The following is a 22043-nucleotide window of genomic DNA, read 5'->3' on the forward strand; positions in this document are numbered from 1 at the left end:
CATTGCCAGTTCTTTATAAAACAGAGGCAAAAGTACTATTCATTTATAAGACAGCAAAGCCCCTATGGTAAACACTTATGTCTTCCCACATTGACATCCTTGGCAGCATTTCTATACATGTTATTGCTGTTGGAATGCTGTCCTTGCAGATTCCTCACCTAACAGCACCTTGTCCTTTGCACGATTCCTAGCTGTTGCTGTCGGGTGAAAACCTTGTATGTCCCAAATGTCTACTTTTCAGGAACTTAGAAGAACAGCATTGTTTTCAGATTGACCACCATGCATTTTAGAGTTTATCCAATGGAGTTTTAAAAGGGTTTCATAAGCCCAAGGCTCAGAATTTTCTCAACCAATAGAGAACCATGTAATCCTTCAATTGAAGTTAAAACATTTGGACACACAATTGGAGTTACAAGGGTGACAGTGAGGCATCTTGGCTAACGCTGTTTTCTCATGACTTCTAAGATAACACACACTGACAAGAGAGAGTGTGCAAGTCGAATATCCCACTTATTTAGAAGCACTGTTACTTTGCTGATATTTTACTTCAGAAGAAGTAAATGTACTGGTGTAAATATCAACTTAAGTAAAAGAAAAAGTAGCTCATTTAAAATGTCCTCAGTGTAAAAGTTACTGAGTTATGTTTTAGAAAAAAGAACATAGTACAAGTAGTAATAGTTCACCCAAAAATGAAAATTCTGTCATCATCTACTCCCCCTCATGCCAAATGAAACACAGGTGGTTGTTCCTTGTTCCTTTAACAAGCTTAGCCCATGGAGCTTTTATAGTGGGCTAGCCTCTGAGACACTATGTGATGAAGTCTAGTGTTGAACACATTATCAGTAAAGAAGTCTAATTCGGGCTCAAGACTTGACGTGAACTTGCACCAAAAGACTTAAACGCAGCTCTGTTGTCTAATAGCTGGACCATAAACACCTGTAGCCACACACTAATGGTGACTGCTGTTTGAATAGCCTAGATGCATCACTTCAATAACATTTAGCGTGCGCACACACACACACACACACACACACACACACACACACACACACACACACACACACACACACACACAATGTTATGCTACCTGTGGGGTGGGGTGGGAATAATAAACTCTGTTGAATAATTTGAATTGTATCAGTCTCAAGTTCTCATTAATTTTCGGATATCTCATTAATTATCTTATATTGTTATGCTTTTACATTAGCTTGCTCTCATGTGACTTGGTAGATGTGAACATGTAAGTTAACGGAGCATTACAGATCCACAATACAATGCTAGTGGTCTGTAAACAAGAGAATGTAATATGTGTGCAGTCATGCAGGTTTCATGTGGGATAGTTGGTTGTACTTATCTTTACTCCATTGTTAAGATTTATGTAGTTACCCTTTTTTCCAAGTAGACACATAGAACTAGAAAAAGATGGTATTAAAAAACTGTTTTAATTGTGTTCAAACCCTAGGCCTACATATATCAGTAGTTTGCCACTTAGCATTTTCCTTTTTAGGTGAAGGTGATTCAGTCGATCTTGTACTGTATTAAAGAAAGCTCAACAGTGATGCCAAAGTCTGTAGGATTGCAGGAAATGCATTTAAAATTAGTGACATTTTCTGCTGGAGGGCTCCCAGCCCCCCGACCTTCAGTTGGTCCCCCCAATGTTTTAGACACAATTATGCTGCTGCCTTGTATCCAACAGAGAGTGTTTGCAACAGGGCTTTGCTGTCTGATAAATACTTTTACCTCTGTTTTATAAAGAACTGGCAATGGGAGCAGGCAGTCATGTTTAGTAACATTGCATAAGAACGCCTAAACAGAACATGGCTCATGTTTGATCAAATAACACATGTGAGAATATGTGCTGTTTGATTATGGAGTTGCCAAGCCAAGCAGGAAGTTTCAGGTGAAGGTGGATTCCCATAAAATATTCAAGACCGATTAAAGACACAATCATGTTATCTGTTTCCTCGTCAGTGGTGTAACCAAACGGTTCATTTCCTTGTGTGTGTTATTCTTTTCAGATCATTTAAGTCAGTTCATGGAGGCATTTTTTAATTTGAAGCTTACCTAGCGAGTTTCAGGAGCAGGACCACACCTCAACCGCGCCTCTTCCGGCATCCCTTAAATACCATCCTAACCCTCTCTTCCCCTTTCGCTCTTGTATTCTGCATCCCTCCCCCCCGCCCTATTCTTTCTTCCTGTTCTCCCTCTCCTTCCTCCCCCTTGTAGGGGTCCTGAGGGGGTCCGTCGTGGCCCGGGCGCTGCGACGGATTCCCTACGAAACCTCCCCACAACGCATTCAGCTACCAGAAACTACGCTCATCAGTCTTCCTTCAATAAATCATTTAAATACATCTTGTTGATGGTGTGGTCCTTGCTAGTGAATCAGATGTTATTGTCATTCAACAAGAAACACCAACGCATCTTGTTCGAATGTTGGTCTATGAAATGCATCTTCACACAGTCGATTCTGACACTGATTCTGATCCCATATGGATGTAGAGGGGCTGCTGCTTCTTCACCACTTTGTATATTTCAGGATGATCTGCTCATTTGCTTTAGGAATGTAACAACCAATACCTGCAGACAAGATTAATGTAGTTATAAGCAGCTCCCAGTAGGTATGTTCTTGATCATTCCCAGCTAAACCATTCACACTCTCCAGATATGGGCCAAGTCCTCTATGTAGGTGAACCTGCAAGGAGTATGAGAGTTAGAATTAGGCCGATTATATTGGGCCAATATTGGCCTTTTATTCAATTGTCCTACACCTCTGATATGATTAATATGATGTTTGTTTGAGTGGGCTACTTATTTAGTGTGAATGAATATATCGTTATTATTATCATTATGTTACTGTAATTTCCCCTCATGATTGTGGTGAATGTACCAATAAGGGAGTAACGGGAGTAGAGCAAACGCATTGTTGATTTTGTTATTTTCATAGGATTTGTTAACGGTAAGCAATGCATTAAAAAACACCAGCCTTATCCTTTAAGTATATTTTTAATGAATTACTGCACTACATTTTAAATCACATCCATTACAGAGTACAAATTTGGAGCCATTTGCAGTCAACAGTCCGTCCGCAAAGAAGACAAGAGTAATCTGGTTTTACTTTGTGCACTTTATTTTCTAATTTCCAAATTTTCCAAATAAAAGAATCTACTTTGAATTCTGTTGTTTCGTCCTTTTAGAAATGCATGGAAGAGATCACAGCTAAAAATGTTCTTTTTTCTAAAAAGTACTTCTTCTGAAGTAAAATATCAGCAAAGTAACAGTAGTACTTCTACATAGGACATTCTAGTATTCTTTCAACCACTAGCGACAACAGAGTGCTATTATAACATTATCAATACATTATAGAGTTGACACTTTGTGGTTACTTTCTACATCACATGAATGATGAACTTGTTTTCTGAACTTGTTTCCTTGTGTTACGCCCTCATAATCATGTGGCTTTCTCATAGCACTGATGAGCAGGATTACTATAAAAGCTGACACATGAAAGCAGTGAACTACTCCTCCTCTTCTCTTGCTGCGGACAACGAAGAGACAAAAACAAAACAATGACGACCAAGAAAGGTAAGGGACATATTAGAGCTCATTTGTCAAGATGTTTATGAGTGCAAAAACAGATATTCGTAATTGTTTTCCAGCAAAGAATGATTTTAAAATCACAGTATTTTTCTACAGGTCAGAGCCAGGTCGGAACTGAATTGCTCCAGTTTCAATTGGCTGTCACGAATGCTGTCAAGCCAACAGCCAGCCCTGCAACCTTCCCTGTTACGACAGTGAGTGGTCAGGATCTGCTGGAGGCCCTGAGGGATTTTGCGGGAAACAGCACTGACTTTGGGTACGTTATGCAATAAAATAGCTAGGCTTATAGACATGTGATGGCCATTCATTAACCATGCATATGGACTGGTGTCATTGTATTAGTTCTGAAACGTAGTTTAATTTCTTCTTTTTGAACATGTCTACTTACATGTGTAACTGTGAGGACTGATGTCTTTAATAAATGAGACCTAATGCTGATTGCAATCATTTTAGACAATCATTTTAACAGATAAAAATCTGTACATCTGTACTTATGAACTGAATAACCCTGATCAATGCTTGCACCAATCTGCAAACACAGCATAGTTTTCTGACATGGAAAGCATCAACATGTGATATGCTGCTGAAGTGAACAGCAGCATCGTTTCAGCAGGTTTCACTCCTGTTGAGTATTACTGTGTTTTTCTTGGCAGGTTTCAAACCAGTGAAGTCCCTGGCACTGGCCACTATGTGGTGGCAGTGACTGTGAATGGGACACTTGTGGGCCGAAATGGGCGGGACACATGCTGGGAAACACTGACCTACAATAATGGGAACGTCATACCTGTTTGTAAGTTGAAGGCTCAGAGGCAGAGCTGCATTGGAGGGAGAAATAATCTCATTGGTTGAGTTAAACCTCAGTGGGAGGAGACAAAGAACCAGTTTTAAGTAACATTAGACTGAAGCCCAGTGAAACAGACTAGTGATGGGAATTCCGGCTCTTTTTAGTGAGGCAGATCATTTGGCTCAGCTCAGCAATAAGAGCCGGCTCTTTCGGCTCCCAAACGGCTCTTCATTTAGTACCTCTGGCTTTTATAATTCAGCCAAATTCAGCAATGTTGTGACCTATGATTGGTATGTGTGCGCATATATCACTTAAATTATTCAATGTAATTATACTAAACCTTATAATTTCCAGAATACCATAATTTTACATTATGTTTGGTATAAAAACCTTAAATAATGTAAAAACATCAAACACTACATTCTGCCTTTAGGTTGTCTATGTTATGAAAATGCATCCAAATGCTACTTCGTTTGTGACTGTCACTCATCTTGTTTTCTGCTGTTCTGTCTTGTCATCACACTGATTGGTCGCACGCACATACACATCAACACAATATTCAGTCAGTGCATGGAGTGCGCGTGGCCGAGCAGTGTGGCGAAAAGATCATCCTATTATTCTGTCTTGTATTAATTTACAAAAAAAAAAGAAAGAAAAAAAGAAATCGTCTCTCAGACGGGAGCCGGCTCCCATCCTTCACTTAAAGGAGCCGGCTCATAGAGCCGACTCGTTCACGACCGACACATCACTAAAACAGACAAGAGGTACAAACTAGCCATACAAGCCTACAGCTGTCTAGGTAAGCCAGTTACCTAGCTCCTTCCAAGAAAATGAATCAATGAAAAGAAGAAGTCATTGCCATTTATATATATTTTTTTATATTTTGACGAAAGTTCCTTCTTTGCATTTCAGTTTTGCCAGTTAATCGTTAGCTAACTTGCACTCTGAGAAACTCTTGTTCTTTGGCTCCGCCCATTGAGGTTTAACTAAACCAATGAGATTATTTCATTCTGGAAATGTGGGACACACACAATGTGTATATATGTATATTTTACTGGACATGCATATTGTTGCATCTACTAACATGCTGCTTCATTTGTTTCCACAGCCCTCGATTACAAGATTAGTCCCCAAGACAACATTTACCTGAGGTTCACACCGTTTAAACCCTGAGTATGAATATGACTTTACTGCTGAGGTCCTGAACAAATTGACTGCTATTTGCAATTCCTCAGACTTATAACTAAATGTCATGATGATGATGTTAGATGTAACTGCAAATCAGTGAACAAATTGAATGTAAACTGGAATTGGAACTGGAACACCAACAAACAAATAAATGATAGAGCATAACTGTGTGTCAATTCATTTTTCAAGAGCAAATCTGTCTTTCTGTCTACCTCTCTCACTGACACACACACACACACACACACACACACACACACACACATACACACACTCCTTTATAGAGTTGACCATGTTTTGTAAGGTTTACATATTTTAATTGTATGACAAATTTCAACAAAGATAAATTTGTAAAAGAAACTGTATGAGCTAGCTGAAAGCAGCTCCATGCAAAGTTGCATTGGGTAGGTAGATATTGCAGAGAGAGAATGGGATATGAGTTTAAGGAACTGACTAACAAGGGGCGATGAATAGATGGCCTTATTGATGACCTAATTTTATTTTATTTCTCTAGTCATGTAGGTATAGTGCTGTAGCCTAGCGCTCCAGACACATTCTTACAACTCCTCAATTTGGGTATTTTTCACAACTGCTTACACACATTTTCTGAAACTAGGGCTCATTTTCTCAAAACTCTAAACACAAAACACAAAACCACTAACACAAAATGCTAAACTCCACAAATCACTGGCAAAATGAAACACTGCATTCAAAACCATTTTATCTCTTTTCAAAATGCTATTTTGCAATAAAATGACACACACAACCATCAAATGAATACATCTTTCTAAAACCGACTACACACTGATGTGCTTAACAGAAAACACTATTATGAATATCTCATCAGTTACAGTAATGTATATACACAGATATTGTCACGCCCAAATACTTTATTTCAATAACAAATACTTTATTTCACCACTTGAATATGTGTTGGATATGTGAAGTGTTCTACATACAAAACACAGTGCAGTAGGAGAAAAACAGAAAAAAAGGTTTTCTGTAAAAAAAAAAAAAAGAAAAAAGAAAAAGGGTAGTAGCTGCATCCTGCCTCCTGTTTGGGTCGGCCTCATCTGCATCACGAGCCATGTTCACACAGACTGGTCGTCTCTCAGTTATGCAGAAGATCTAAAAACATGATGTGATTGGTTATGGTACAAGAATATTTCTATTTTTCAATATGAAATGACACATTACTGTAACATTGGCCAACCATCACTGAGTAGCACAGGCCTACTGATGTGTAGGACTACTACTACTACTACTACTACTATTACTACAGTGTACTACAGTATAAAGAACAGCAGCATGGTGTAGAGTTTAGGCTATTTGCCTGTTCTCAAGTCTGAATGTCTGGATGATGGAAGCAGCAGTGAAGCTCAGGTTGGTCTGGACTCTCTGCCCAGCCTCCCTCATGCTCAACCCATGTGGACCACATGGTGAACCAAAGTGACCCGGGTCTCATCTGAGATAACTGTTCTCCTTGCTCTTCTTTGTGCTCATCCTCCTCTTACTGTCACTCCTCTTCCTCTAGCTCTCACTGCAACATTGTTGTCAAAAACATGAAAGCTCACCTGTGGCCTTTTTCATAGAGCTAAAGCTCTGATTTCTAAGTGAACAATTCAGATATTAGTGATTATATGTGTGATGAGAGCATGTGGCCAGTTGGTAAATGAAGTTAAGCATTTGGGATGGCAGTGCTTCTAAATGAACACATGTGATTTTAGTTTTTGAATGTTGTGCCTAATGTAGAGAACGAGAGAAAACGACACATTACTGTGTGTAGTGTTGTGCAAAAAGTGTGATAGAGAATTGCAAACTGAGTGAAAAGCTGAAAATGTGCTTGTAGGTTCGCAGACTTGGTTTAGGGATTTGATACATGAGTTTCAGACTTTAGTGATTGTGTCCCAAGTTCCAGTTTTAGTGTGCCAACAATTGTGAAAAACTGTAACAAATATGAATTGAAATTGTAACCATAGACTCTGGGTGGTGTCTGAAATTAGACAGGGATAGACCCTGGATGTTTTTTGGATGGGAGACCCAGGTACATGTAGTGGTGTAGTGTAGGACAACTGGCAGAGGGCATTTATTCACCTGACCTTTGTTGACTTGAACTTTTTCCATCACAAATACATGATTCATGTGAAGACCAACAATACTAAAATACAGGATTATTGCTTACAGAGAAGTTTACAGTGATAATTCAGTCGTTATGTAGTTGTTGTCTGGGCAATGAAATGTCTTTCAGGTTTCCTCAGGTCATAATGAGATATCTTGGTGGACTACAGAGACCCCTGGTGGCAAAACATCCTTACTGCCAAAGAAGAGAATTTTGTGATGATTACATGATTACATTGTTACGACCTGGCTCAAGTGACCATAACAAAAGGGAAACACACCATGATTTACGTTTAGCAAAATAAGTATTTATTACACAAACTAAACCAAATGCCAACAAAACCAAATTAAACCATATTAAACCAACTGAACCAAGTTACAAAGAATGAGTTAAGTAATCAAAGTATGAAGTGTGAGCATCAGTGATGTCAGTAGAATGTGTAAGTGCTAAATGGTGTGTGTGTGTGTGTGTATATGTAGGGGTGTTGGAAGATGCATAAAAGCAAATAAACTAAGGCAGCAAAGCCAGCCAAGCCGGAACGGGTGCCTGTAGGGAGAAGCAGAGAGAGAGTGAATGACTGCAGCCATCGCTTAACTAACTTCAGGGCACCGGGCCCAGGTGCACTGAGTTACTGCGATTAAGTCACCTGCAGGGGAGGTACACAGATTAGACAGATACAAACTCCCAGATTACACCACAGGGGCCATCACCCCCCCCCCCCCCCCCCCCTCAAGACGGGAGCCCCAAAGGGATCCCCGAAATGCTGACAGTATAAATTATACATACTAACAGGCACACAAACAAACAACAAAAAAAACACTCAACAACAAGGCTGTAACTCAGGCAGCCCTCTAGGACTCCAGAGACTACACTACCCCACCGGGGCGCGAGAAAGGGCATCCGCCACGACATTATCCTTGTCCTTAATATGCCTAATGTCCAAACCGTAGGACTGTAGGAGCATGGTCCACCTCATCAACCGCCGGTTTGGACAACTCAATGAACACAGAAAAGTAAGGGGGTTGTGGTCGGTGTAAATCATTACTGGGCTACCTCCAAAACCGACATACACCTCAAAGTGCTGGAGGGCCCAGATCAAGGCCAACGCCTCCTTCTCGATTGTCGAGTAGTTGAGTTGGTATGCGTTAAACTTCTTTGAAAAGTAGCAGACCGGCCTATCGACCCCCTCCCATTCCTGCCGCAAAACCGCACCCGCCCCAACATGACTAGCGTCAACCTCCAGCTTGAAAGGCTCATCCAGGCACGGCGCAGCGAGAACCGGAGCGGCACACAACAGGGTCTTCACGTCTTCAAACGCCACCTGACACTGGGCAGACCACACATACTTAGCCTTACCCTTCAACAAATCGGTCAGGGGTGCAACGACTGTTGAACATTTTTTACAAAAGGCCCAATAGTAACCTACCAGCCCTAAGAACCGCATAAGTTCCTTTTTAGTAGCGGGCACGGGATACTGCGTGACGGCCTGAACCTTTGCGTCTACTGGACGAACTTGCCCCTGTCCGACCACCCGGCCGAAGTACGTCACCGTCGCCGTGGCAAACTCACACTTAGCCAAGCAACCGAACAGAGCACCGATGCGTTGTATGTGGTCATCCCACGTGTCACTGAACACAACAACGTCATCAAGGTAAACAGCACAACCATCAAGACCTGCTATCACCAGGTTCATGAGGCGCTGAAACGTCGCAGGCGCATTGCGAAGACCAAAGCTCATAACTGTATATTCATACAGACCAAAAGGTGTCACAAATGCCGAAATTTCCCGTGCACGCGCTGCCAGAGGAACCTGCCAGTACCCCTTTAATAAGTCGAATTTGCTTACGAATCTAGCTGAGCCCACCAAATCAATGCAATCCTTCATCCGCGGTAATGGGTAGGAATCCGCCTTGGTGATCTTATTAACCTTACGATAGTCATTGCAAAACCGTGGGGACCCATTTGATTTACCAACGAGCAGGCTAGGCGACGCCAAACTGGAGGATGACGGAACTGCGATCTGATTATCTAGCATATACTTCACCTCAGACTCCAATACCCTGCGCTTGTCTACCGGACAACGATAAAATCGTTGCTTAATTGGAGGAATGTCTCCCACATCAATATCATGCTCAATGAGATTTGTGCGCGATGGCGTATCGCCAAACAATACCAGAAACTTCCTGACCAACTCTGATAACTCAGCTCTCTGTGACACAGGTAAATGACTCAACACACTATCCAGCTGACATAATGACTCAGAATTTTTTAGCCTACCACACATGAGAGGATCATCCGGCGCTTTAACGTCCCTCTCACCGTCCAATCCCGCCCCCGGGACAACAGGATCTGACAGCACAGAATCAACCATCATTGTGGGGCCAACATTCACTCTCTGAGCCACGGAGTTACTCGCCTCAACGGTGTCACGAGCATAGTATGGCTTAAGCAGGTTGACATGACACAGTTGGGACGACGTCCTCCGATTTGGAGTAGCAATCAAGTAATTTTGATCTGAAACCTGCCTCTCAATAGTGTATGCGCCATCAAACTTCACCTGAAACGGCGAGACCTGAAGTGGCATAAGAGCTAACACCTGATCCCCCGGGCTAAATTCACGGCGCTCGGCCCGACGGTCATACAATTTCTTCATATTAGCCTGAGCACCCTCCAAATTTTTCCTTGCCACTTCCACAGCCACGTACAGACGATGACGAAACCCATTTACATAGTCCACTAAGTTTTTAGGTGGCTCACTCTCAATCAAACCATCCTGTAGTACGGCCAAAGGACCCCGCACTGTATGCCCAAAGACCTAAACCCTGTGCTTTCCTGCACAACTTCCCTGGCCGCCAACATAAGCCATGGAAGTCCCTCCTCCCAGTCCTTCCCCATCTCCATACCATACGCATGCAGCATGGACTTCAATGTTTGATGGAACCGTTCCAGCACCCCCTGGCTCTGTGCATGCCGACGCTCGGTTATACTTCACCCCCAGCTGCTGCAGGATCTGTTTAAACATATGGGAAGTAAAGTTAGAACCCTGGTCGCTTTGAATCACACGTGGAATGCCAAAAGTGGAGATGAACTGAGTTAGAGCCGTAACTACTGGCTTCACTGAGATAGAGCGCAAGGGAAACACATCACAGTTAGCATGTACGCACAACCAGACTTAGACGGAGGCAACAGCCCTACACAATCTATGATCAAATGCTCAAAGGGTTGGCTAACGGCTGGAATAGGACTGAGAGGCGTGGGCTTAACAACCTGACCTTACCAGTGAGCTGGCATATGTGGCACGACTTGACATATTTGGAGACATCGGGCTTTAACCGAGGCCAAAAGAAGTAGCGTAGGACACGGTCATAGGTTTTCTTTATCCCCAAATGTCCACAACTATCATGCGCAGTTTGCAACACCACATCACGAAAGCTACTCGGCACCACCACCTGAAAAATCGCCTCCCCCACAGAGTTGGCGACTCTGTGGGGGAGGCGATTTTTCAGGTGGGCACCCACACAGGGCACCCACTTACGCACCAGCAGGTCTCCTTGGACAAAGTAACCCTGGGCTAAGTCTCTGATTTTAACAACTGGCAACACCTCATCCCACAAAGCAGACAGGGATGAATCAGCCTTCTGACTCTTCACCCAATCCTCCCTTGCAACAGACAGAGGAAGATCAGGCAGTAAAACCACATGTTCAAGCACCATACCTTTACTAAACTCCGAAACAGGCGGGTCAGAAGCAGACACTTTACGGCTTTGTGCACGCGTCACGGCGCAGGCTGGAAAACCCCCTGGAAAACTCAGACCGCTCTCATCCGGCTCCCCAGACGCTAGCGGCTTGGAAACAACCACAGGTGGCGGCCCATCGGCCCACAAGGCACTACCAGCCAGGTCGTTGCCCAAAATCATATCCACATCGTCAAGTGGCAACACGGGGCGCACCCCGACAGAAACAATGCCCTGTACCAGCTCACAATCCAGCACCATATTATGACGCGGGACAGGTATCAAGCCCATCTCCATTCCCTTCATCAGTACAAAATCCCCTGTTTCCGTCTTGGGCGAAAAAGGCGACACAGACCACAATAAACGAGTGTCTAGCACCTGTGTCACGTAACAGCTTAACCAGAACCAACATCTGAGCCCACACAAACCGGTATCTTACCTGACACTATACCTGGGCCTACACTCGGGTCCACACACACCGGTTTCATCTCTGAAACTGTAGAGCAAAACATAGCTGGAGCATGCGATGGCAAATGATGCTTAACTTTTGACTTTAACAGAGGACACTGGTCCTTCCAATGACCCCCCCCCACGGCAGTAATTACACACCCTGGCGCCCTTAGGTCGCCCCATAAATGCAGGCTTACGCGGGGGAGCAGGCTTCACATCACATCTGTGATAGATGTGAAACAAAAAGGAAATGGCCAAATCTGAAATGCGTTGGTATTTTTGAACAGCTTGTTGGTGTAACTTATTTTATAATCAGCAGTTTACTAAATATCCTAAAGAACAGGATATTCTGAGTGAGACATGCAAATCTTTACTGATAAATTGTGCTCTGGACACTTATGAATAAAACCTTATCTGTTTACCTATGTGGTCATATCTTTAAAACACCTCAACAGAACAGTTACTTAGAGAGGTGATACAAGATTAAGTATGGAGTATGTTTGCATTTCATTGTTACATAAAACTACAGTTTACAAAATTTGGCAGCACAATACTGCATTAGCTTGCATAACATTAAGGTGACATTTTAACTGGCTCTGTGGAAAACATTATCAGTTTTTTATGGATGTCATTGTTCTCCAAAGATCAACAAAGTTCATTCAACTCCAGTGTGTAAACAATGACCACTAGGATATAAATATGTGAGCGGGTAGGCAAGCACACTGGCAGAAGGGAGTTCAAACCAACAACCAGAATGGTGATGCGTATTCTCCTATCAGTGGCCCTGCTGCTGTTGGCTCCTGGGATTCTAGCTGGAAGTAAGCTTCATAATAGCTTATAACAATTCATTTCAAATGCCTTTCATTATTAGTGAATATCAAAAAAAAAAATCCCCACCCTTGGCTATATAGCCAGTATTTTCTCCTCTGCTCTTTTTATCTACTAAGTTTTGCTTCCTTTTCTCCAGAATATGATCGATTTCCCATTTATGTGATGACAATGAACAGTCAACTAAACACCCCCAATGTGACCTACAGCACTTATGGGGTTTACAGGGGGATCCTACTGGGTACTCTGAAGAGACTGGAGGACTCCAACGCAGACTTTAAGTAAGTTCATAACATTAATTGTTGGCTTAAAGTAATAATCTGCAACTGTTTCATATAGATAAATGTCAGTTTTGCTACTCTCTATCACCAATTCATACCATACAGTAGTGTTTCAACCTATATCTAGTTCATGAAAGCTTTCATATTTGCTGTTCTACACACCTATGTGGGGGTCCCTCTTTCTAGGGAAAGATCCTCTGCTGCACAGGAAATGATGCGTTTTACATTTATGGAAGCAACTGCAGCAGTTTGTTTGGAATAAATAATAAGGCAGAAGAAAAAAAGAAGACACAGTCTACTGTGAGTGTCGTATTATGACAGTATGTTGGCCAAGTGCCTAGATTGCCTAGAGTGCAAAATGCCAGCAATGATCATCAAAGGTGTTGCCAAAATCAAGAAAAACAAGAATCTTGACTGTCACTTGAACTGATGTTTGAAAAGAGCAGCAGCAACAACAATAACAACAACTAAGACTACTACTAGTGCAACAATAACAGAAACAGATCAAATCCATCAGTTCAACAATAAGATTGGTTTAAATTTGTTATTTAAGCTTCTTTGCAAGTTATGCTGGGATCATTTTTTTTGTTTTGTGACAATAGCAGACAGTGTTTTGGTGACAGCTAAACTGTCACCTAAACACTGAGTCACTGGTGATGAATAAATGTTAACATGCTGTCACATCTTTAATCATCTTTAATTATGCCTGCTTCTCCTCTTCTCTATCTGTGCTATTTCTACTAGCTTTCAACTGATATGGGTTTTTGAACTGTGATACCAACATTTTGGATTGCATGATGCATACTTGTGGAATGGTTGCATTAGAATCAGTTCAGGTTAAGGACCTCCTATAGACAACCAGTGTACAATTAGTCGATTGGGTGATATCAGATTTTATATAAAATGCTAATATTTTACTCTAGTAAACAAACTATGAAAACAATTGATAACATGCAGCTCTATATGAGAACTGTTTGCTTTCCCACTTCAAGTCAAATGCTGCAGTACAGTACAGTGATAACTGGCTTACTACAAGAAAACCAAAGGAGCACAATGAGCCACAATGATCTGCATCCGCCACAGATCCTCCATGTGAACGCAATAACTTGAACAGTTTTTATAAGAATCTTTTCAAATTTGGTATGGACATTGATGACCCCTAGAGCAAGAATTCTATTGCTTTTGGCATGTTTATGATTATTATAACTATTATTAATTAACTGATTAAATTCATGTCCATGCTATTTGGACCCATATCTCACCAATGGTGCATTATACTGTATTGAAATCTGTTCAGGCCATTGGGGACATTTGTATGAAGTTTGCACTTTTGATGATAGCTAATTATTAATAAAATAGTTAATTTGTTATTGAGTTAATAATTGGGAAGCTTAACCCTGGAGTCTTATTGTAAGATTATTGAATGGCTTTTTATTACATTTGACTTAATAGGGCCTTTGAGGATTGGGGAATTTCAGGGATATACCATTGCTGTCTAATCAGAATTTTATCTTAGCAACTCTACAATAAATATGTAGCCTAATCAAACAAACTGCATCATATTAATCATATCAGAGGTGTAGGACACTTGAATAAAAGGCCAATATTGGTCCAATATAATCGGTCTAACTCTAATTCTCATACTCAGTGGCCATCACATTTTCTTCCATTGTCCTTGCAGGTTCACCTACACAGAGGACTTAAACTATGGCCCATATCTGGAGAGTGTGAATGGTTTGGCTGGGAATGATCAAGAACATACCTACTGGGAGCTGCTGGTTAAGACAAAGGAAGGCCAAATCATAAGACCTGATGTTGGTGAGTCTATCGAGGAGTTGACTATCTCTCTTTCTTGTTCTCTCACTGTACATCAACTTACAACTTACAACTGGATCTTGTTTGCAGGTATTGGTTGTTACATTCCTAAAGCAAATGAGCAGATCATCCTGAAATACACAAAGTGGTGAAGAAGCAGCAGCCCCTCTACATCCATATGGGATCAGAGTCAGTGTCAGAATCGACTGTGTGAAGATGCATTTCAAAGAATTGAATGGCATCGAATGACAATGTGAATGACAATAACATCTGAATAAAAAAATCCCTCCATGAACTGACTTAAATGATCTGAAAAGAATAACACACACAAGGAAATACAAAGTTTGTTTACACCACTGACAAGGAAACATGATTAACATGATTGTGTCTTTAATCTTTCATGAATATTTAATGGGAATCCACCTTCACCTGAAACCTCCTGCTTGGCTTGGCAACTCCATAATCAAATCTCACATGTGTTATTTGATCAAACATGAGCCATGTTCTTTTTAGGCGTTCTTATGCAATGTTGCTAAATATGACTGCCTGCTCCCATTGCCAGTTCTTTATAAAACAGAGGCAAAAGTATTTATCAGACAGCAAAGCCCTGTTGCAAACACTCTCTGTTGGATACAAGGCAGCAGCATAATTGTGTCTAAAACATTGGGGGGACCAACTGAAGGTCGGGGGGCTGGGAGCCCTCCAGCAGAAAATGTCACTAATTTTAAATGCATTTCCTGCAATCCTACAGACTTTGGCATCACTGTCGAGCTTTCTTGAATACAGTACAAGATTGACTGAATCACCTTCACCTAAAAAGGAAAATGCTAAGTGACAAACTACTGATATATGTAGGCCTAAGTTTTGAACACACATCCTTTTCTCTATTAGTTCTATATTTTTCTTTTACAGAGTAATGTGTCTACTTGGAAAAAAGGGTAACTACATAAATCTTAACAATGGAGTAAAAATCAGTACAACTGCACACATATTACATTCTCTTGTTTAAAGACCACTAGCATTGTATTGTGGATCTGTAATGCTCCGTTAACTTACATGTTCACATCTACCAAGTCACATGAGAGCAAGCTAATGTAAAAGCACATAACAATATAAGACAATTAATGAGAACTTGAGACTGATAGAATTCAAATTATTCAACAGAGTTTATTATTCCCACCCCACCCCACAGGTAGCGTAACATTGTGTGTGTGTGTGTGTGTGTGTGCTAAATGTTATTGAAGGTGATGCATCTATTCAAACAGCAGGCACCATTAGTGTGTGGCTACAGGTGTTCAATGCTAGACTTCATCACATAGAGTGTCTCAGAGGCTAGCCCACTATAAAAGCTCCTTGGGCTAACCTTGTTAAAGGAATAGTTCACCCAAAAATGAAAATTCTGTCATCATCTCCTCCCCCTCATGCCAGTTGAAACACAGGTGAAGTTTGTCCATATAACACACAGGGAGGCTGCAGCACAACTCCATAGCAGCCTTCTCCAAAACAACTGAAGTCAGTGGGGACCAGTTCTTCAGAGTTCCAAAAAGACCTACAGTATATTTACACCATCATTTAGTGCAAATCTTAACTACAGCTGATTGATTTGCAACAAATAATGGTGTATAGGTCTTTCTATTCGCAGTGTGATTGTTTGGCTGTTTTTGTTTTGGAACTCTAAAGAACTGGTCCCCATTGACTTCAGTTGTTTTGGAGAAGGCTGCTACCAAGTTGTGCTGGCAACCTCCCTGTGTGTTACAAATTTCACCTGTGTTTCATTTGGCATGAGGGTGAGTGGATGATGACAGAATTTTCATTTTTGGGTGAACTATTCCTTTAACCTTGGAAAGACGCATGAAACTAGCAGCTGAGCAAGTGTTCATTCTGAGGCAAATCCAGAGATGGGGAGGAGAATGTTCATGGTGGAGGAGGTTGTGGAGTTGATCAGACTAGGCAGTCATAACTGCCAGTTGCTGTTCTTCTATAGCTACATTCTCCACAAAGACACTATACTGTGACAGGGGCAAAACATGCCTGGAGACACTGCTTCTTAAAATGAGCATATCAAATTACATAGCATAGATCAGCATAATAAAGATGGCAAAAGTGCCAAATAAAATGTCTAGGTCCTTTTCACATTCTCTCAACCAAAGCAGAATAGTTGCGCATTTGTTTCCTTGTGTTACGCCCTCATAATCATGTGGCTTTCTCATAGCACTGATAAGCAGGATGAGTATAAAAGCTGATGCATGAAAGCAGTGAACCACTCCACCTCTTCTCTTGCTGCGGACAACGGAGGGACAAAAACAAAACAATGACGACTAAGACAGGTAAGGGACATATTAGAGCTCACTTGTCAAGATGTTTATGAGGGTAACAACAGATATTTGTAATTGTTTTCCAGCAATGAATGATTTGAAAATCACAATGTATTCATGCCCTATTTTCTACAGCTACTAAGGACGAATGTCTGGTCGGATGTCATCCAATCCACTTTGAACTGACTATCAAGAATGCTGTCGAGCCACAACCCAACCTTCCATCCTCCTCTGTTAAGGCAAAGAGGGGTCAGAACCTGATGGATGCCCTGCTCGAATTTGCGAGCAGGAACACTCAATTTAGGTACATTACGCAATAAAATAGCTAGGCTTATAGACATGTGATGGCCATTCATTAACCATGCATATGGACTGGTGTCATTGTATTAACTTGGAGTAAGATTAGCTCTGAAACATACTTTAATTTCCTCTTTTTGAACATGTCTACTTACATGAACTGTGAGTACTGATGTCTTTAATAAATTAAACCAGCATTTGGTTTAATTTATTAAAGACATCAGTACTCACAGTTCAATAGGTTCAATAATTTTACAAACAGACAAAAATATGTACATTTAATTTATGAAATGAATAACCCCGATCAATGTTTTCATGTGCTTTCATGCATATTTCACCAATCTGCAAACACAGCATAGTTTTCTGACATGGAAAGCATCAACATGTGATATGCTGCTGAAGTGAACAGCAGCATCATTTCAGCTGGTTTCACTCCTGTTGAGTATTACTGTGTTTTTCTTGGCAGGTTTCAAACCAGTGATGTCACTGATGTCTGTGGCTGTGTGAATGTGGTGTCAGTGACTGTGAATGGGAAGACTGTGGGACGAAATGGGAAGAACACATTCTGGGAAACACTGCTCTACAATAAGAATGGGGATGTCAAACCTGTTTGTAAGTTGAAGGCTCAGAGGCAGAGCAGCATCGGAGAGAGAAATAATCTCATTGGTTGAGTTAAACCTCAGTGGGAGGAGACAAAGAACCACAGTTTTAAGTAACATTAGACTGAAGCCCAGTGAAACAGACAAGGGGTACACAACTAGCCATACTAGCCTACAGCTATCTAGGTAAGCCAGTTACCTAGCTCCTTCCAAGAAAATGAATCCATGAAAAGAAGTCAGTGCCATTTATATTTTTTATTTATATTTTGACCAAAGTTCTTTCTTTGCATTTCAGTTTTGCCAGTTAATCGTTAGCTAACTTGCACTCTGAGAAACTGTTGTTCTTTGGCTCCGCCCATTGAGGTTTAACTAAACCAATGAGATTATTTCATTCTGGAAACGTGGGACACACACAATGTATATATATATGTATATATTACTGGCCATGCATATTGTTGCATCTACTAACATGCTGCTTCATTTGGTTTCACAGGCCTCACATGTTACAACGTTCGTGACAAAGACAACATTTACCTGAGGTTTGCACCGTTTTAAACCGGAGTATGAATATGACTTTACTCAGTGGTGGAATGTAACTAAGTGCATTTACTCAAGTACTGTACTTAAATACAATTTAGGGGTACTTGTACTTTACTTGAGTATTTCCATTTCATGCTACTTTATACTTTTTACTCCACTACCTTTATTTGACAGCTTTAGTTACTAGTTACTTTGCAGATTTAGATTATTAATACAAATTATAAATCAACTAATAAATTATGATATAATTTTCATAGGTTAAGCTACCAAGCAGTATATAAAGTAATTAAAATTTGCTCCACCTTTACCAGCTGCAACATTAAAGTGATGAATACATTAATGCATCAATAATTATAGTCCAATAACATGATATATATGATTCTGAAATGGGCCATTCTGCATAATGAGTACTTTTACTTTTGCTACTTTAAGTATATTTTGATGCTAATACTTTTGTACTTTGACTTAAGTAAGATTTTGAATGCAGGACTTTTACTTGTAACAAAGTATTTTTACACTGTGGTATTGCTACTTTTACTTCAGTCAAAGATCTGAATACTTCTTCCACCACTGACTTTACTGCTGCGGCCCTGAAGAAATTGCTACTTGCAGTTCCTCAGACTTATAACTAAATGTTATGATTACAACATGTTAACTGTTACTGCAAATCAGTGAACAGATTTAATATAAACTGGAATTGGAACTGGAACACCAAGAAACAAATAAATGATAGTGTATAACTGTGTGTTAATTCATTTTTCAAGAGCAAATCTGTCTTTCTGTCTCCCTCTCTCTCTCACTCTCTCTCTCTCTCTCACACACACACACACACAGTCTTACTTATGTCACTTTTGGGGTATTTACATAGACTTGCATTCATTTCCTGGAGACTTACCCTAACCATAACCATAACCATAACCACTACTTGCCTAAACCTAACCCTTACCCTAACCTTAACCTAACCCTAACCCTAACCTTAACCATTGACCCAAAAATCATCTTTTTACCAATTGGGGACACGGCTTTTGTCCCCAATTGCACAAGCAGTCCCCAATCAACTGGTCTTAAGTCTGGTTTGTGTCCCTGAAAGTGACTTAAGTCATACCCACAAACACACACACGTGCACGTGCACACACACACACACACAATCTCCTTTATAGAGTTGACCATGTTTTGTAAGGTTTACATATTTCAATTGTATGACAAATTTCCATGAAATGGGATTAAGTCATTCTGAATTAAACTAGAAGATACATTTGTAAAAGACACTGTGTGGGCTAGCTGAAAGCAGCTCCATGCAAAGTTGCATTCGGTAGGTAGATATTGCAGAGGGAGAATGGGATATCAGTTTAAGGAACTGACTAACAAGGGGTGATGAATAGATGGCCTTATTGATGACCCAATTGTAATTTGTAGACTCATGTAGGTAGTGCTGCAGCCTGGCGCCCCAGACCCATTCTTACAACTCCTCAATTTGATTTCACCCTGAGAATGGGTTTGGACTCCTGAACATAGGGAGCATCTATGCCATGGGCATTCCAGTAGCGGCAATTGGGTCGACTGTCAACCAATTGGAACCAAATGACGTAATATCATGGGGTCCAAATCCACCACTACTATGCCTCGACCCACCCGGTTGTTCAGTGAAGGACGCTGATTGGCCTGGTTACTGGCAACATGCTCCCTATGTTCAGAAGTCCAGACCCATTCACAGAGCGAAATTAAACTGAGCTCCCATGAGAATAGGTCTGAGGCGCCAGGCTGATAGAGCTGGACATAAGTGTCAAATGCATATGATACTCATGGATGTGCTGTCAATGGACTCAGTCAAATTTAGCAAATCTTCCCCCCAGTAGCAGTTGTAAATTCTTTGCTTCAATGACAATTTCAGGGTATTAACAGGTAAGTGCTGTAACACTGTAATTGTAACTGCATACGATTACGCAAGCAACTTCTAACACATAAGCTGCCATTTAAATGTCATTATTCAGTAGTTCAGACCAAGCAATCTGATTGGTCAACTAGACATTTAGAACGTGAACAAATCAGCATGGCAGAACACCGAGCCGTGCTCATCACTAAATATTACTCCGCCATATTATCATACAATATATTTAAATATAACTCTGTTCAGCCTTGATGTTACCAGACGCTCTGGCATCCTCCATCAGCTGTGCCGGTGAGTCGGTGACACGTAGTAGCTAAATCTGTCCATGGAAAAATATTTTTTTTCAGCAGATATCTTATACAACAAGATTGAGCAAGCAAGGCAGTTTTGTGTTTATATGTGTTGTATTTATTCAGTTTGGGAAATCCCACGATCTCTAGAGAGCATTAGCTCAAGTTGGCTGGCTGACTCAACAGGGACTTGAAATCGTCTCTGTTGCTAGGTCGTTACTAAGGGTCTCCCTACTTGCTGGAGTAGTAAACTAGATTCCATTGCATAGGAGTTTACCGACGTGTCTGATTGTTTTCCAGTTATTAGTCAGATCCCATGCATTTCCAGGGAAACGGAGATAACACTAGCAAACAGTTTTTTTTATTTTGAGAGCGAATTGCCCCACAATATGAATACATTTTGATTATATCTTTTATTTTGTTGGTAACTGTTGTAAAATCGCAATATTACACTCGAGGGTGTGCTTTACCGTCATTATTGGCACTTGATGCTTACGGACCTCGGGACCGAGTATTATAGAACAGTTTATAGCATATGGAACAGTATTGTAATGAACCTTACTGGATCTGAGAGCAGCTAAATGCTGCCACCACCTGGGAGGAACCGGTATGGTCCAGTGTCAGTGTCATTTTCTCAAAACTCTAAACACAACACACAAAAACACTCACACAAAATGCAAAACTCCAAATGTATTTTTGCATTAAAATGACACACAAAATCTTCATATGAATACATCTTTCTACCAACCAACTACACAGTGATGTGCTCAACAGAAAACACTACTATGAATATCTCATCAGTAGGCTTATGCCTTTTGCATGTTCAGAGTTACATTTATGCAATGTAGCCTGTTGTAAAATATGTTACAGTAATGTGTATATACACAAATATAGTAACACACAAATACTTTATTTCAATCACTAATACTTTATTTCAACACTTGGATATGTGTTGGATATGTGAAGTGTTATCTTACTTATCAATTCACTCATTTATGCTCGCTGTTATTTATATATGTATTTTCTGATTTCTATGCATTTCATATTTTAACATTTATTTATGTACTCATTAATAGATGTATTTATTATTAAATTATTTCTAAATATGTCCAGTCCTGCCCTATACATGTAGTTTAACAAATATGAACTGAAATTGTAACCATAGACCCTGGCTGGTGTGTGAAATTAGACAGGGATAGACCCTGGATGTTTTTTGGATGGGAGACCCAGGTACATGTAGTGGTGTAGTGTAGGACAACCGACAGAGGGCATTTATTCACCTGATGTTATGACCCAGTGGGGTCATGTATACTGGCATGT

The sequence above is a fragment of the Centroberyx affinis genome, unplaced genomic scaffold, assembly GCF_046629955.1.
Source record: "Centroberyx affinis isolate AG114_WGS23_722 - 3 ecotype Tasmania unplaced genomic scaffold, CSIRO-AGI_Caff_v1 ptg006309l_1, whole genome shotgun sequence".
Lineage (NCBI taxonomy): Eukaryota > Metazoa > Chordata > Actinopteri > Beryciformes > Berycidae > Centroberyx > Centroberyx affinis.